This window comes from Acomys minous (genome assembly GCF_964271855.1).
Source record: "Acomys minous genome assembly, chromosome: 1".
Classification (NCBI taxonomy): domain Eukaryota; kingdom Metazoa; phylum Chordata; class Mammalia; order Rodentia; family Muridae; genus Acomys; species Acomys minous.
The window spans coordinates 78,173,354-78,192,088 of record NC_140483.1 but is presented as its reverse complement, the minus strand read 5'-3'; the positions used below and the strand labels follow the sequence as shown (position 1 = coordinate 78,192,088).

At 40.4% G+C, this 18,735-nt stretch overlaps 1 protein-coding gene across 4 annotated transcripts in view; it reads right to left on the bottom strand.

Moving 5' to 3' along the window:
• LOC311591254 (contactin-associated protein like 5-1-like) overlaps nt 1-18,735 on the bottom strand; it is an 869,459-nt gene that overhangs the window by 380,855 nt on the left and 469,869 nt on the right. The window lies entirely within an intron of this gene.

Here is an 18,735-nt window from a genome sequence, read left to right as displayed (position 1 = left end):
AACAAAGGTGAATGGTTAAGGTTTTGACAGATCTGTCCATGGCATTTTACATGCTAAACAGACACTATACAAGTATAACACACACATGGAAAGGACATTAAATCTTCCTTCATATGCTTATAATTTTTGCATTTACACTTGCTTAGATAATTCAATGTTTAAAAGTGTGAAAATATGGCTTAATGAGTCTCATATTAATGAGAGCTGCACACTCACAAAACCTCAATTTAAACTAGTTTTATAAAAAGGAAGAGATTTGCTTATATGACTCAAATGGGGTGAGCAAATTTCTATATTAGAAGAATAGAACACACACACACACACACACACACACACACACACACACACACACAGCATGCCAAGACTGAAAATTGATTTGATATCCACCCTGATCTCCACTTTGCTGCTTTTCAGAGTTCTGTATGTATATCATAGTCACTTTTTTATTGTTGTAATGAGACACTGTGACCAAGGCAAAGAGTTTATTTGAAGCTTAAAGTTTAAGAGGGTGAATCCATGTCCATAAGGGTGGGGAGCCTGGCAGAAGGAAGGCAGACAAGGTAGTGGAGCTGTAGCTAAGAGCTAAGGGCTTACATGTTGAGAAAACAACTATAAGGCAGAGAGAGAGAGAGAGAGAGAGAGAGAGAGAGAGAGAGAGAGAAAACAGAGACAGAGAGAGACAGCGAGAGACAGAGAAAGAGACAGACAGAGAGAGACAGAAAGAGAGAGACAGAGAGAGAGAGAAAGACAGAGACAGAGATAGCTAACTGGGTATGACTTGGGCTTTTGAAATCTCCAAATCCACTCCCAGAGATACACCTTCTCTGAAAAGACCAGAACTCCTCTCCTCCCCTATGGTCAGAGGTCAAGGATAGGGAAATAGGGCAGAAGAGGTAAAGAGGGTGGGAACAGGAAGATAAGAGAGAGGGGATGAAAATCAGAATGTATTATGAATAAATTATAATAAATAAAATATTTTTTAAAAAGACCACACCTTCTAATATTGCCTAAAGTGTCCCACCAACTAGTGACTTAGAATTCAAACATAAGAGTCTATGAAGGTGGTTCTCATTCAAACCACCACAATGATGAATATGTTTTTGAGAACTCTGCAACCTGAGTCATCCACTATCATCAAAGCACCTCTCATAAGTTAAGAGTAGAAGAACCTTTAAAGATGGTATTTTTGGCCTGGATGGATTAGTCTATGATGGGAAATGCAAGGCATTAAAGGAGAATATTGTGGTAATATGCAGCAACAATTATCACTAGGAAGAACTGACTAATTGCAGCCATTGCCCTAAAAAAGGATGTAAAGAATAATCATTGGTAATAGTGACCCCAACTGGGCCTGTACAGGTTCCACAAAGAGGATACAATGATGGATGTCACGACAACAGGATATAAAGAACAGAAGGTATTGATAGACTATACCAGACTCAATCAAATCTGGCTTCCTCTCCTGGAAAACATGTGTAGCATGTGGTTTCCTTTTCTCTAGTGAACTTTTCATCTTTAATGGCCCTTGAACCCCTATACACAGTATATAGACATCTCCTACTTACAGTTTGATCTCTGAGTAATATGGGCTAGCAAAAAAGTACATCCCTCCCCTGACAGTATCCAGCACGGCAGAGGCATGCAAACTCTTGACTAACGGAGAAAGGAGACATAGAAACCCCAATGCCAGCCAGAATCAGAATCTTCACTGCTCAGTCTGTTCCTTTTTATCAGGAAGATGCTTTCTTCTAACATTTTAGATGTTTGCCTTATTACTATGTATTGTCTGAATTATTCTCTTTTTGGAACACAAGAACCAGACTGCTCCTGGTGTCTATACCAAAGGAAACTCAAGATCTCCCAGTAGTAGTGCCTTAGTCTCAGTTTCTATTGGTTTGGTAAAACTGCATTACCAAAAGCAATTTGGGAAGGAAAGAGTTTAGTTCAACTTACAACTCTCACTCCATCAAAGAGCGAAGTCAGGGCAGGATTTCACATAGGAGAGAAACCTGGAGGCAAGAGTTGGTGCAGAGTCCATGGTGGAGTCCTGCTTGCCTGCTTGTTCCTTGTGGCTTGTTCAGTTGGCTTCCTTATAATACCCAAGATTACCAAACAGGGGTCGCACTGCCCATAATGCATTATCCTGAACATGCAACTATTATCAGTTAATGCAATGCAGGACAGGCTAATCTGGTGGGAGTATTTTCTTAATTGAAGTTTTTTCTTCCTAAATGACTCCATCCAATGGCAAGTTGACATAAAAACTAGTCAGCACAAATAGTAATGATGAACTACACCCTTGTCTGAACAGAAAAATTTAATGATATTTGGGCTGGAAGCGTGGCTCAGCAGGCAAGACCACTTGCTAGTCAAGCAGAAGAAGGGTCCTGAGTTTGAATCTCCAGTACCCATGTTAAAAGATAAAGTTGAGTATAGGCACATGCACCTGTAACCCAGGCATTCTGGGGAACAAAGACATCACCAGAGCTTGCTGGCTGGCAGCTTAGTTTCAGGTTCAATGAGAGACCTTGTCTTAAGGGAATGAGATGGAGAGTGATAGAAAAGGACATATGACATCCTCCTCCTGTATATGAATATGTGTTCAGGGGCAAATAAATCTACATGTACCAATGTATATATCACATACACATACTACATATTATAGATGCTTCTAAAAGACTTCCCACAATCATCCATTTCAATGCAAGAAGGCACAGTTTAAGTCTCCTGTCCTTTTAACATGACTCTGATAATGCATACCAGAAATTCCAGTACTTAACTGTATCAGTTACATTTTCACTCATTTCTTTCTACCTCCTTGCAGGTAAAGAAGATATATTAAGCTTTTTTTTTCCTAATTCCCTCATATGTGAGACCAAGTCCTGTATTTCCCATGTGTAAACTCCACCCTCAGTGTATTAGACTTAGTAAAGCCTGTAACAGGAATCAATCTACCAGATCAATAAAACAACATTATAAGAAAGTATCACTATGTTCTGAAATGTGAGACTCAGGACTCAAGAGTCACTTGGGGATTTCAGATTGTAGACAGTGGGGACCCTCCACCTGTAGAAATCAAAAGCATAAGTTACACAAAGAGGGAAGGAATGTGTGTGAGAAAAGAGCAGAAAGGAGAAGCAACTGTTTTACAGATAAGAGGACAAGGATGCCAGTGTCTACGTTGTCCCTAATTCCCTTCGGTGCAGTCTTTGTAAAAGTAATGAAAGCCAACAGTGCCTGCTGTTTATGATGATTTATGAAATCTAGAGCAGGATTATGAGAAACATGCTGAGGAGCAGTTTCCCCTAGAGAAGATATTCATGGCTGTATTCATCACTTCCATATATAAGTAGCCATGACAAACCTCTTGACAAATCCTGCTAAGAGAAGAAGGGTTGTTTCAGTTCAGATTGAGGGAACAATCCATCATAGCAGAGGAGGAACAGCAAAAGGTTAAGGCAGAAGGTCATAAGAGCACCTGCTGTCAGGAAGCAGACAGATGCATGGTACTATTCTTTTCATTCTCACAAGGACTTACTCTGTACTGGTGCTGGTCATTGTTTAATTAACACAATCTAGAAAGTCCCCCACAGACATGCTCATATGTTTGGTTCCTACATGAGTTTAGATGCTATTTTATTAAGAATCAATATTAACCATTACAGTGATAAGATGCATTTGCAAAGTTGTACACTGCTTCCAATGACTTCCCCTCTTACAATTTATAAACATATGACTTATCTAGGAGCCGTAGTTGCCTTTTAGCTCAGCATCTAGACACCGTCCAGCCTCTCACGAGATCATGGGAAATCCTGCCAGGTCTGTGGGAACAGTCAAAGCTGGGCTCTTACTGCCTGTGTTTGCAGGCTCAGTCTGTTGTGTCTGGCTCTAGTTTGGGCCCAGGTTGGCTGGCGAGTTGCTTGTGTGCCCTACCTGTTTTTTTGGGGCCCAGCTGCCTGTGATTCCACTTGGCCCCATGGACCCCTGTAATTTGGTGTGGTGTGGGTAATGGGATCCAAGGGCAGTTTCACTCGTTTCGCTGAGACTCCTTAGGCCAGGGTCTCCGGTGTACAACCACCCCACACAGTGCATTTGTGCTTTATAAGCCAGCTGCAGGCCATAGGTGGGTTCCATTCGAGCATCTGGAGAGTGGGTTGAGGACCTCCAAGATGTTGCTTGACCCAGCGCCAGGCCTGCCTGTGGTTTCCGGTGTGTGTGACCCCACTCACCTACATTTCTCTAGATCCAGCAGTCTGTGGCTCCATTCAAGTCCATGTTCATAGTGGCCTTATTCATAATAGGCAGAACATGGAAACAGCCTAATTGTCCCTCAGTAGAAGAATGGATAAAGAAACTGGAATATTTGCACTATGGAATACTACTCAGCTATTAAAAACAAGGATTTCCCAAAATTTGTTGACAAATGGATTGAACTAGAAATGATCATAATGAGTGAGTTAACCGAGAAGCAGAAAGAGTCAAATGGTATATACTCACTTATATCTGGACACTAGCCCAAAGGGCATGTCCTATGAAAGTCTTCACTTACCAGGAAAGTGAGTCAGAGGGGAGAACATCCTATTGGAACTTTAGGTGAGAGAAGTATGGGAGAATGGGGAAATAGAAGGATCCAGAGGGTCCTAGAAACCTACAAGAAGAACACTATGATGTGCGGATCTGGGCTCAGGGGTCCTGCTCCAAGTATGGCACCAACCAAAGACAATATGTATAGTAAACTTCGAACCCCTCCCCAGATCTAGCCAGTGGACAGGACATACTCCATAGATGAGTGGAGAGTGGGGTCTGACTTTCACATGTACTCTGGTGCCCCATATTTGACCATGTCCCATTGATGGGGAGGCCTGGTGGCACTCAGAAGAAGGATAGCAGGTTACCAAGAAGAGAATTGATAACCTATGAGCATATACAGGGAGAAGAGGTCCCCCTTAGTCACAGACCTAGGGAGAAAGTGGGAGGGAGGGAGAAATGGGAGTATACAAGGGATGGGATAACAACTGAGATATAATATGAATAAATTACTCAAATATTAAAAAATAAACATATGACATATTGCCTTGTACAATACATAAATACACAGTGAGAAATCCTGCATCCAAAAAAAAATCATTTAAAATTTGTTATTTTGACATTTCTCAGCTTATTTTAACAAACACTTTTTTTTGTTTGTTTGTTTGTTTGTTTTCAAGACAGGGATTCTCTGTATAGCCTTGGCTGTCTTGGACTCACTTTGTAGACCAGGCTATAGACCAAAACTCACATCAATTCACCTGCTTCTGCCACCCGAGTGCTGGGATTAAAGGTGTGCTCCACCAGACCAGGCGAACAGACATATTTTATAGACCAAAATTAATATCAGGCAGAGATGGAAATCTGGCTCCCTTCTATATAGGGAAAATGTTTTGATGAGCTTATAATATGATGTGCCCCGTAGATAAATATGATTTATCTGCCCAATATTTCTAAATGATTCATAGACATGCAACGGTGTTTGACACAGTACAAACTAAGTCTCCATTTCAGATTAACTCAATCTGAATGTCTAAGAATCTGGGTTACCAAATTGTACATTCAAAAAAAGACTTCCTTTTTTTTTTTTTTTTTTTTTTTTACCATTTTGGAATAAGATGTTAATAACCAAAAGAATTGGGACCAAATTTTAGGATTACTTTATGTGTAGCATTTAAGTATGTGCTAGGTTACTATCTATTATCAGGCATGCAGAACTTTCATTTGTGTAAGTACAAAGAACCAGATGAGGGTCTAGAGTGATGATTCAGTGAACAAAATAAAACAAGATCTCTGTAATGGATGTAAACATATTTTTGTTTTGATCCTAAGTGTGGAATGTGGAACTTACTTGTGCAAGGGTGTACAAAAGTTTTTTGTTTTGGTTTTGGTTTTGGTTTTTTGTTTGTTTGTTTGTTTTTCGAGACAAGTTTCTCTGTGTAGCCTTGGCTGTCCTGGACTCACTTTGTAGACCAGGCTGGCCTCGAACTCACAGCGATCCGCCTGCCTCTGCCTCCTGAGTGCTGGGATTAAAGGCGTGCGCCACCACACCCAGCTTTACAAAAGTTTTTTTGTTTTGCTTTTTTAACTGAAAACAGATTTGTGAGAGGACAGGTGCTATTTGTCCACTGGAAAACAAATCACTTCTTGCCAGGGTGTGATTTTTGCCAACTGATAAGAATCATAGTACAGACTCTGAGAGGATATGTATACAAATGAGCCTAAAACAAGAGGCAGAGCTTTTTGGTCTTGGCTGTTCATCATTTCACTTCAAGACGCTCCTAGAGAGAACAGCTCAAGTGAACACTTCCAGGTTCTGGGTTCTGGCTGCTGCTCTGGGGGTTTTGTTTGTTTGTTTGTTTGTTTGTTTTTTGTTTTTTCCAAGATATATATTATTTTATTAATTTGTTCTTGTTACATTTCAATGGTTATCCCATCCCTTGTATCCTCCCATTCTTCCCTCCCTCCCATTTTCCCCTTATTCCCCTCCCCTATGACTGTTCCTGATGGGGATTTCCTCCCCCTGTATATGCTCATAGAGTATCAAGTCTCTTCTTGGTAATCTGCTGTCCTTCCTCTGAGTGCCACTAGGTCTCCCCCTCCAGGGAAAATGGTGAAATATGAGGCATCAGAGTACGTGAGAAAGTCATATCCAACTCTCCACTCTACTGTGGAGAATGTTCTGACCATTGGCTAAATGGTATATACTCACTTATATCTGCATATTAGCCCAACGGGCATGTCACATGAACGCCTTCAATTACCTGGAAAGTAGGACAGTGGGGAGGACATCCTATTGGGACTCTAGATGAGACAAGCATGGGAGAATGGCAAAGTAGAAGGATCCAGAGGGTCCTAGAAACCTACAAGTAGAACATTATGATAGGCAGATTTGGGCCCAGGGGTCCCGCTCAAACTAAGGCACCAGCCAAGGACAATACAGGCTGCTCTGGGTTTTAGCAGCTGTGGTTGCCATCACCATTGATGAACTGTTGGTTTGCTGTTTAACTGGCCTGCTGGAATCCTGCCTACTATGCCACTGGAATCTCGCCATTAACTGAGTGTAAGAAGGTTTATTGCTCCTGTTTCCATTAACATTTTTTTCTCTCCTCTCTAGGGTAGGTGGGTTAGAAAGGAGGTTTAAGTATTATTTCCAAATAAAGTAGGTTTGAAAAAGTTCAAACCTACAGCTCTGCAGTAATTTCAGTTAAAAGTGATGGATTTCAGTATGTAGGAATATCCAACAGCAGGCAGGGTATGTCTGATAGCAGAAAAAGCTGAACTCATCACAAACACAGGAAGGAGAAAATGACAGGAAGTGGGCTTGGATACCAAACATCAAGAGCCACCTCCTGTGATCTACTTCCTCCAGCTAGCCTTTACCTCCCAAAAATCACACAAGCTTTCTGAATTAGGTAGGGATCCAGTGTTCAAACCCATGTGCCTGCAAAGGGCAGTTTCCATTCAAACTATATGAAGAGAGGTTCTGACATTCTTTGTCACCAGGAGTGGGGATACACAGAGGAGTGCAACTGATCCTGTCCTACTCTCCTACTGTTTCCTGTTTGATGTGCACAGATAAATATAGAGCTGCCATTATTTCAAACATCCATCATGAGCAAGGTATTGGTTTAGATCTTCGTGCGCAATTATCTCCAGACACTTGCTTTTCTTTATTTGTGTCTCAGTTTATCAGCCTTTTTATGTGACACATTCTTCCTCTGGCATCAGCATTGTTCCAGGCATAATGCCCCTTTGCATAGATTCAATCCTGTACTTTCTAGATGATTCACGAAGATCCCTTAAGTGTCTAGCTTAACTTTCAAGGGGAAATCTTATTTTATAAGTTTCAAAAACTCTCAAGAGCCTGCTAAATTTCTAATGAAAATACTTGTTGCCTACATAACTTGAAAAAAGTCATTTAATACCTGTCAATGTCAGCTCCCTCCCTTGTAAAATGAGAAGGCTTTATGCTTATTTTCCAATGTAGCACTCTAAAGGTTTGAGCCAGATAATTACTAAACAGTAGGCTCTAGCAGGGAACTTCTATTCTTTAACTACAGTTAATTGTTCCTACTTAGACTCTAACACATAAACACACACACACACACTCACACACACACACACACACACACACACACACACACACACACAGAGAGAGAGAGAGAGAGAGAGAGAGAGAGAGAGAGAGAAGAGGGGGAGTTGTGATATGGATTTGTTCTTTTTTTTCTTCTTTATTAATTTATTCTTGTTACATCTCAATGGTTATCCCATCCCTTGTATTCTCCCATTCTTCCCTCCCTCCCATTTTCCCCTTATTCCCCTCCCCTATGACTGTTCCTGAGGGGGATTACCTCCCCCTGTATATGCTCATAGGGTATCAAGTCTCTTCTTGGTAACCTGCTGTCCTTCCTCTGAGTGCCACCTGGTCTCCCCCTCCAGGGGACATGGTCAAAGGTGAGGCACCAGAGTATGTGAGAAAGTAATACCCCACTCTCCACTCTACTGTGGAGAGTGTTCTGTCCATTGTCTAGATCTGGGTAGGGGTTTAAGGTTTACTGCCTGTATTGTCCTTGGCTGGTGCCTTAGTTTGAGTGGGACCCCTGTGCCCAAATCTTTAAGTGTTTGTTATGCAACTGTGAGGAGCTGGGTTTGGATACTCAGAGCTCATGTAAAAGTTGAACATGGTGGCATGCATCTGTAATCTTATTCCTGAATAAGAGGGTAGATCACTGCAGCTTCCTAAAAGACAGTATAGCCAAACCAGCAGGCTTCAAATAAGTTTAATAGGCAGATTTGGGCTCAGGGGTCTCACTCAAGCTAAGGCACCAGTCAAGGACAATACAGGTGGTAAACTTTAAACCCCTACCCAGATCCAGCCAATGGACAGAACATTCTCCACAGATGAGTGGAGAGTAGGGTATTACTTTCACACAAATTCTGGTGCCTCATATTTGACCATGTCCCCTGGAGGGGGAAACCTGGTAGCACTCAGAGGAAGGATAGCAGGTTACCAAGAAAGACTTGATACCCTATAAGCATATACAGGGGGAGGAAATCCCCCTAAGGAACAGTCATAGGGGAGGGGAATAAGGAGAAAATGGGAGGGAGGGAAGAATGAGAGGATACAAGGGATGGGATAACCATTGAGATGTAACAAGAATAAATTAATAAAAAAATTAAAAAAGAGCTCCTGTGTGGTGGATATAAACATGTTTTTGTTTTGATCCCAAGTGTGGGATATGTAATGGATGTAAACATGTTTTTGTTATGATCCCAACTGTGGGATGGGGAACAGACTTGTAAGAGATCATGTGATGTTTATCCACTAGAAGATGAAACACTCGTGTGGGGACTTGTCTTTTGCCAGCTTAAACACATCTTAGAAATGACTCTGAAGAGAGATACATATATGAGCCCCAAAGCTGAGGTTGGGCTTTTTGGGTCTTGGTATTGTTTGGCTGTTCATCACTCGACTTTGGGATGCTCCTAGAGAGATTGATCCAGAGAACGTTTTGGGGCTCAGGTTCCGGCTGCTGCTCTGGGATCCAGCTGCTTCTTTGGGTTCCAGCTGCTGTTCCAGGTTCCAGCAGTAACTTTGGTTAAATTGCTGGTCTGCTGAAATCCTGCTGAATATGCCAGAGGAACTGCTCCAAAGAATGGAGTATAAAAAGGTCTATTTCTCCTGTTCTCATAAACCTCCTTTCTCTCCTGTCCTAGGGTAGGTGAGCTAGAAAGGAGGTGTAAGAATTAAGGAACTCCAAATAAAGTAGGTTTGGAAGAGGTCACAGCCTAAAGTCCTGATGAAAGGAGGAAGAAGAAAAACATCTGAGGTGAGGAGGTAACTTGATAATGACCTTGGACCTACATATAAATGGATATACATGGGTATGCCTACTTGCTGGCTCCCTCCCTCTCCTTCTCCCTCTCCCTCCCCCCTCCATCTCTCTCTCTCTCTCTCTCTCTCTCTCTCTCTCTCTCTCTCTCTCTCTCTCACACACACACACACACACACACACACACACACACCCCAGATGCTAGACCACATTTGTCAGAAGTTAAAATAAGCTTTCCAGATCAGAAAATGGTGGAATATGACATAGGCAATAAATAAGTAGATTAGATAGATAGATAGATATATAGATAGATAGATAGATAGATAGATAGATAGATAGATAGGTAGGTAGATAGATAGATGAGTGTTGATTAAGGCATCAACAGATTTTTGATAAAGATGAGAAAAATGTAAAGACAATGACAGTTCACACTGTGCATAATTCTACTGTTGCTTTCTGGGCTGATGAGAAATCTGTATTCTTTAGTAAGTTCACTTTCAGACTGACATGGACCCAAACCTGTTAGTAACTTTCAGTGCCACTGCTTGTGACATTCCTACTAGGCAAACAGAGCCAACTTCACAGCTGCCAACCTGGCCTCCAGGAGCTGCATGGATTCCTATGGTCACATCTCCTACATCCCATTATGGGAGCGCACTCACAATCTTAACATTCCCTACGGACACATTGTCTCTTTCTTCTTTCCCTTGAGCCATCCTCTCTCCACACTCACCACCATCACAGACATGCCCCATTTCTTTCTGAAAGCACAAGATTGTAATAAGGATGCTGTGCTAGTATCCTTCCTTCCACTGTAATATTTATAGATTACATTTCTCAGATACATTGCTGCGGCTTGCTTGTCTAATTTTATGATTTCCTTGTAAAACAAAAATATTCTAGCTAGCTAGTGGTTACAGAATGAGCACTTAACACCACATGAATAATGACAGCTGGCACTGGTGATGCTTTTATTAGGCATTCTTGGTTTTCTAGTGGAGCAAAATCTGCAACTAAGCACATGGGAAAAATTCAAGATGAAAAAGAGGTGAAGAGCTGAAAACCTAACTCTTAGATGGCATGTTGTTATTTAATTGTGTTGAGTGTGTATTACAGGAAAATGCATCACAGACTCCGGCTTATGCTCTGAGAATGTGTCACTCTCCTTAAGCTTCACTTCCTGTGGTTCTGACATGCTGCAGATGTGTGGTAATTATTTAGTAGCACTGAAAACATCAGCAATGTGTGTTATTTTCCCTCCTACATGCTCAAATATCTGCCAACTGGTTTTCTTCCATCCCCCAGTGTGAAGGATTTTAGGTGGATACAACTTTTTCTTACCTAATTCTTTGTCTTGAGTAAATACTATATCATGCACCAAAGGATACTGTTTACTTGTAAAGGCTTTGTGTGTTGTTCATTCCCAACCACTGAGAGAAAATTCTGCTGAAGTCGATCTGTTCAAGTTATGACTTAAGAAAAAGCACCTGTTCTCAGCACAATGTATTATTTTACATCAAGAGGTGCCTCCCAGAAACCAAAGTACAAGTAATGATTATAGCCTGACAATAAAATATCTAGCTAAACAAAGAAAGTACTGTATGAATTATAAATGATGTTTTAGGGGCAGGTGGGCTTTAGGTACAGTTTTAGTTCTTTCAGAGAGTACTGGGGATGCCTCGGAGAGCCTCACATATGTTAGGAAAGCACTCTACAGTAGCCAAACTGGTATGGTCAGGTTCAGTGAAAGACTCTGCCTCAAAAACAAGATGGAAAGTGACTGAGGAAGATACCAGATGTTAGCCTTTCACCTCCAGGACAAACATGCACGTATGCGTCCACTTGAATATGGGCACATGCACACATACATGATTAACATGAGCCAGATCTGTCGCTATTACAGGAACAAACTTAAGAAAGTAGGGGTACGGTTTAGGCATGGATTGTGTCTAAGAAAATCGTTCTCAGCCTCTTTATTCCCCTTCTAAAGGATGTGTCCATAATTTAAGATAAGATGATCTAGAAATTTCATACTATAAATTCTCTATGCTTGTATAAATAAATAGGGTTTTAGAATAACTTGGTTGTCATTCTGCCTTATTTATTTATTCATTTTTTGTTTTCAGTTTTTTGAGACAGAGTTCCTCTGTGTGGTCTTGGTTGTCCTGGACTCACATTGTAGATCAGCTGTCACCACCTCCGTGAGTTCTGGGATTATGGGTGTGCATCAGTGAGATCTAAAGTATATCACCGCTATGGCTCTTTTCAGTGGGTTCTGGGATTGAAACTCAGTGTCTCATGCTGGACTGGTTAACATTTTTTTCACTGAGCTCCTCCCTATCTCCATTAATAAAACATTTAATGCATGCAGCATCTTATACATTGAGCCTCTTCTCATGGGTCATCATTTAGATGTGCCGAGTATGTATTTGAAGAAAATACACCATGTGGTCATTCTTGAGCTCTGACAATGTACTACTCTTTTAACACTTGACTTCCTGTCATTCTGAGATGCTGTAGATGTTGGGGAATTATTGTTTAGTGATTTAACATCACTGAGAAAGTAGTTATCTGTGCTACTCTCCTTACTAATTGTTCAAACCACTGCCAAATGGTTGGCATGCTCCCTCCACCAGTATGCAAGTCTTTGTATGACACACCCTCAGCTTAGCATGAGTTAGCCTGGTAATTGGAGTGACCTTTACAATGTATACTCCTCCAACTTCTTTCAGATACCTGTTTCCCTATTCAAACAAAATCATTAATCACTTGTCCAGAAGACACACTGGTTTACATATGTAGGTACATTTTTCAATGCAATGCCATCTTGACTGGCATGCTGCTATCCATGGGTCTCAAACCATTGTTGTCTCCCTTGCCTTGAACCTGAAGAACTGTCTATCTTTTGTTCTCAATCATGTAGAGTTTGACTCTGGTATAAGGTAAGAGGGTGTAGGTGAGTAGCAGCTTTCCTATTGTATAAGTTGAGGATAAGTATACTCCCTTTAAGCATTTGAAGAACTAAAGTGATAGTAAATACATGTAAGCAATAATGATACATGAGCAGATGCATCCAATTTTTTCACCAACTCAAAATATTAAGCACTTTTGACTTCTATTTATATCTGTTAATGGTACTGACAGTAGTAATCAGTGCTTCCTTTGGGACCAGAACTTCCTCTCTGAGGCCCAAAGAGTGTATATCAGTAGAGATAAGCAACAAACCAAATGTTACTCTGGTTGTGCCCATGCTTCAGGCAGTCTCTTTAACAGGATATACAGATGCAAAGCCCTTATCAGCATGTAAGGCATGCTATTGAGGCATTCATTCTGGGAAGAGATCAATACAGAGGCATCTTTTCTTTTCTAGTTATTAACTTAAAAATGTTTTTGCTTCATGGAAGTGACTTATGAATTTAAAGTCTTCTTTTCCCCATGTTTTTATCTATGCCAAAAGATTTGTTGGCTTCTTGGTTTCAAAATGCATTATTTTCATATTTTCTCAAGAAAGGCAGTGTAGGCAACTCCTAAGAGCAGCTTTCTTAGTGCTCTCTGAACATCCACTCTGCACCTCATTTGCCAAACAAAAGACCTTAGAACAAGCACTTGGGAGAATTCACATGCAAACTGTTATAGTTTCTTTTAAGCATTGCTTTTTCAGATTGTGGGGAGAACTTCTCACTACAGCCTTATGGGAAATATAAAGTTCCACCCTCACTGTAGTTGGCTGTTTGTATTTTCTGTGAATCAAATCACCCCAGTATCTGTCTTATCACTTTTCTCATTGTTATGACAAAATATCAGACAGAAACTAAATTAAAGGTTCCTGCTTTGTAGTTCTGTAAGAGACTATCCACAGTGGCAGAGAAAACATGGAGACAGGAACAGGAAGCAGTTGGTCATATTGTCTCCCCTGTGGGAAAGCATAATGCAACAGGAAGTAGTCCCTGCTACCAAACATCAATGCCAACCCCCATGATCCACTCCCTCCATTGAGGCTCCATCTCCTCATATTTCCCACAGCCTTCCCAAACTGCACCTCCTGATGGAGATCTAGGTATTCAAACACACATGCCTGGAGAGGATATTCTACATTCAAACCACAACAATGACCTTCCTGGTGACCTAGAGGCTAGTGACAGCTTGTCAACAGATTGGACTACTTTTCTTGTAAAAACAAGACTTCCCCTGAAATTCTTAGGTCTCAGTATGTTCTGAGCCTTGGTTTGTCCTTTACAATGCTGTGACAGTAAGTAACATGGATAGTAGCCCCCACTCTTGTTGTGTGACTACATGTGGTTGAAGATGTATGTGCCCATGTGTGCTGTGCATGGGTAGGACAGAGATCAATGGTACATCTTCCTCACTCTACTTACCATTTTTATTTTGAGGTAAGTTTCCTCACTAATTCTGCCAACCATTGATTCAAAGAGACTAATGGGCCTGAGAACCCTAGAGAGCCTTCTGTCTCTGCCTCCCCACTTGGGGTTGTAAGTACACCACCTGTACACCACTTTGCTGGATTTCTATGTGAATTCCAAACTCAGGTATCCATGTTTTGAGTGCAAGCACTTTAACAACTGAGTAGTCTTTCCAGCTCCTAAAGTGTGTGATTTCTGATGCAACATGAAAACATATCACTTTTCACTTTGCAATCCTGACAAAGAGTGTGGAGTTCCTGGTCTCTGTGGAGGCATGTTAGAGAAAGCATCATGCAAAAACAGACCAACTCTCTCCATCAGATTTTTTGATGCAAAACCAGGTTTTATTACATGTTGGTTGCATGGCCTTGGGAAAGTTACTATGCACCTTTGTTTCTCAAACTCATTATTAAAAATTGTATTTAATAATGATACCTCCTTTAGTTAGGATTATTCTCATTCTCTCTCTCTCTCTCTCTCTCTCTCTCTCTCTGTCTGCTACTAATTTGTCTCCTACTTAGACTGTAGATTTTTTGTTGTGCTGCCAAGTTCCTCTGGTCTCGACTTCTGTTTATTGCTAGGCAGCCTTCTGATCATGCAAACAGATACTCAATACTTCCCATACTTTCAGTCCTACCTTATGCCATCCACAAGTTCACCAACTATGTTTCTTGATCTCCGTAAATGTAGCCCAAGCTTCAGGTTCCTCCTCCTTCCTTAACTTTACCTTCCTTTACTCACTCTGGCCACTCAAGCCCTTTCTATTCTTTTGAATTTTAGCAGCAGACCCTGCACACTTCCGCAGACTCAGGAATTGGCAAACACTGGAGTTGAATCTGTTTTCACTGTGAAAGCTAAACCTGTGACCAGGAGCAAGCAGTTGGTGAAGTTCTCTGGGTGTTGGTGACAACCTCAGAGACCTCAAATGCGTATGTTCTCTCGAACCATAAGAAAACATCTTAAAAACGCAAGTATGTCTCTCCCCCGCTTCCAGGTTGGCACCTAGATATTTCATCTATAACTCAGTGCTCTAAGACTTACTTTTGTTTTTCATTTACATGTATGTATCTGAACTATGTTCATGAGAGTGCAGGTACCCGTGGAGGCCAGATGAGAAAGTCAGATCTACTATAGCTAGAGCCACAAGTTCCTATGAGCCACCATAGTGGGTCCTGAGAATGAAACTCTGATGTTGTCCCAGAGCAGCAAGGGCTCTTAACTGCTGAACCATCTCACATTCCTAGAAATTTAATTTCTACCTAGTTTCATTGTACACTGTGATACTGTGCACTGACCACACTTGCAGAACTACATGAGCTGCAGTGAAAGATAAAGGAAGTAATATTTAAAGAATGTTTATTCAGTAACAAGTAGGTAAATAGTCTTTCCTTTTCCTCTATGAAACAGTACAAAAATGATAAATTTAAAAGAAACAGAAGAGCTAATATTGTTTTGATTTTGTTCCACTTCATGCATAAAGGGTGGATATCATTTTGTGGCTTTTCTCTGACTTAGAGAGAAATTCTCAGATTGTGTGGGCATTGCCCTTACCCTGCCTTTCCTGGCACCTGATCTAAAGGCTTACAGTTGTAGAGAATAACTGAGACATATGTATTACCCCGCAATACATCTTTATATATCACCCACCCACTGTTTTTGACACACTCCCACACATAGGGTGGGATGTAGCAGGACTCTGTGGAGTTTATCCAAGATAATGTTTTCCCATCCTCTATGTTTGCAGCTCCCCATGCCCAAGCTGAGAAGCTAAAAATCTTGACCAGATAATGAATCACATATTTTTCTTAAAAGAAAATATGCTAGGAGAAAAATGAACTAGATATGGTGGGATAAATTGCTTTATGACATATTTGGCTACAGGAAACTGAATATATAGTTTCATATGTGATCTATCTGATGGGAAAAAAAACAAATGGTTTGCATTTTCAAAAAGATTAAAAGGAAATCTCCATATGATAGAAAGCAGAGACAAGGACTATAAGCACTGATTCCATCATTGACTTTGCACCCTTCACATGATGTCATTTCCTGTATGTTCTGGACTGGGAATAGGTATTATCTAAGATCTACCTCAATTGTATTGTTCTATGACATTGGTCCACAGGGATTGGGGCTTGTGGCATCCAAAATTTCCCTGGCATTCCAGAAAGCTGCATAGAAATTAGTGACTTTGTTTTAATAATGTTTTATCAACGTTATTTGTTGTGTGCACACATGCGTGCATGTGTGTGTGTGTGTGTTTGTGTGATGTTATACACATGTATGCACATAAATACATGTATATATGTATGCACATGTCAACATGCTCCACCTTACTCTTTTGATGTGTGTTCTTTTTCTTAAACCTGGAGCTTATAGTAATAATGTTTTGTTGTTGCTGTTCTTGTTATTGTTCTAACTAGGCTGATAGAAATCTCCAGAAACTTTCCACCTCTAGTTCCTATTGCACTAGGTTTACAGAGATCATATATTACCACCCTTAGATTGTTACTTATGGGCTGGGATCTGAACTTAGATCTTCATGCTTGTGAAGCAAGGACTCTTAGCCAATGAGACATCTCTCCAGCCATTAAAATTATGTTTCAATGGCTGAATTTAAACAGCTCAAAGGAAGCTGAAACGACCAGTCTGAAGACATCATTTCAAAGGGCCTTTATGTAAGTGCACAGTGAGGAGCCAACTAAAATTTTAGAAAATCTGTGCCTTTACATCGAAGAAAAGAAATCATGGCTTTTCCATATCTAATAGCCCTTTGAAATGGCAAGCACTATGACATTTAAATATTCAAGAGGCATAGTTTAGAATAAAGAAAGTTAAGAGAGGATGTGTATATGGGCCTCCTTTTAGTGTGAAGAGGAATAAACAAATAGAAGGCCAGGATGGATTTCTTAGTATCTGCTGTCCAAGAAAAGACACTAAAGCCTTCATGGTCTTGTTAGCCAGGAGTACAGCCCCTACTCTCTCTATCACAAAAATTTCACAACAGCTGGCTAGCACTTTCAGTTTACACTGATTAACACATAAAAAGTAGAACATTGGAGAAATTTCCAATGAAAAGCAGCTCACTGTTTCTGATGGCTAAGGTGCCCCAGAGACCTCCCTGGGCCTGTTTAACCCCTGAAATGAGGCATTTCCCTCCTTGGCTGACCTATAACAAATTGCCTCTTTATTTCATGCATCTATACTACACATTGTCCTTCCTCATATCTATTGCTGCTATTAGATATACACTTTCATTATGGCTTTTATCTTTATTACAAAAATTAAAAGGAAACACAAAACTTAGGAAACACTTGCCTTTTAAATCCTTCATCTTCTGTCACCCCCCACCACCAAGATTACAAACAAATGTAAATTCTATCTCTAAGAGACAGATGTACAATGCTTTGGACATAGGTTTCCATTTTGTTAGAGAAAGTGACTGCAATTCAAGAAAAACACACCATTTACTCACTAAAGGAAGCACATTTCTCATTACATAATTAAGCAAAACACAATTGTATGTAACATAATTACTGAAGGCTGCAATTGCCCAAAGGTAGTGGTACAAGGTAGATGTTAATAACTTTTATGGAATCAAAAATAATGAAAGCTTCTTTAATTGTATATTAAGGTATCAAAGAGATCCCATATGACAAATGTCCCTGTGATAATCTGTAATACTTAAAGTGCTGCACCAGCTGATGAAGTTGGAAACTTTTCCCTTACCAGGAATATAGACTTAGGGCAGTATCCATTTCTTGTAATAGATTGGATTTGGAGACTTCTAAATTAGCACATTTTAATGAAGCATGGATTTTATTACTAACTTTCCCAGCTGGTCAAATCAGAAGTAAAAGGCACAAGGATCAAAATGTCATGGTGTGTTGACGATAGGATGTTCAATTAGCAGAAATGTGTTCTGATGCCCCATCTAATTATAGCGGTCATTTCCAGCATTGGGAGAGGCCATGTTCTGCATGGCTGATTTCCCATGATCCCCAGTAAAGGCTCCTGGTGGTTTTCATCATTTCTCTCCTCCACTGAAGCACTCACTGCCTGATCTCCCCTAACTCTACCCAACACTTTTCTCAACTCTTGTTTCTAACCAAATCTTATGGAGTTTCTTCTCAAAGCTCACAGAGAGCATGAAGTCAAAAACTTCTAGCACAAAGACCCTCTTTGTGAGGATTCCAAAACCACATCCCCAGTTAAATGGAAGCCATGTGCCTTCTCTGCACATGAATTATATAAAAGCAGATGAACTACAGCCTGTCAACTGAACCTAAGAAGTGTTAGATTACAAGACAAATCATTAGTTACTTGCTTTTTGGAAATATATATTTAGAAGAAAAACATCATATGCTGTTAGTTATAAAATTCACCCTAGTACTATGGATTTTAAAGACAAAGTCAAAAGGATTTTGAATTGGTAACACAAGCTATATTCT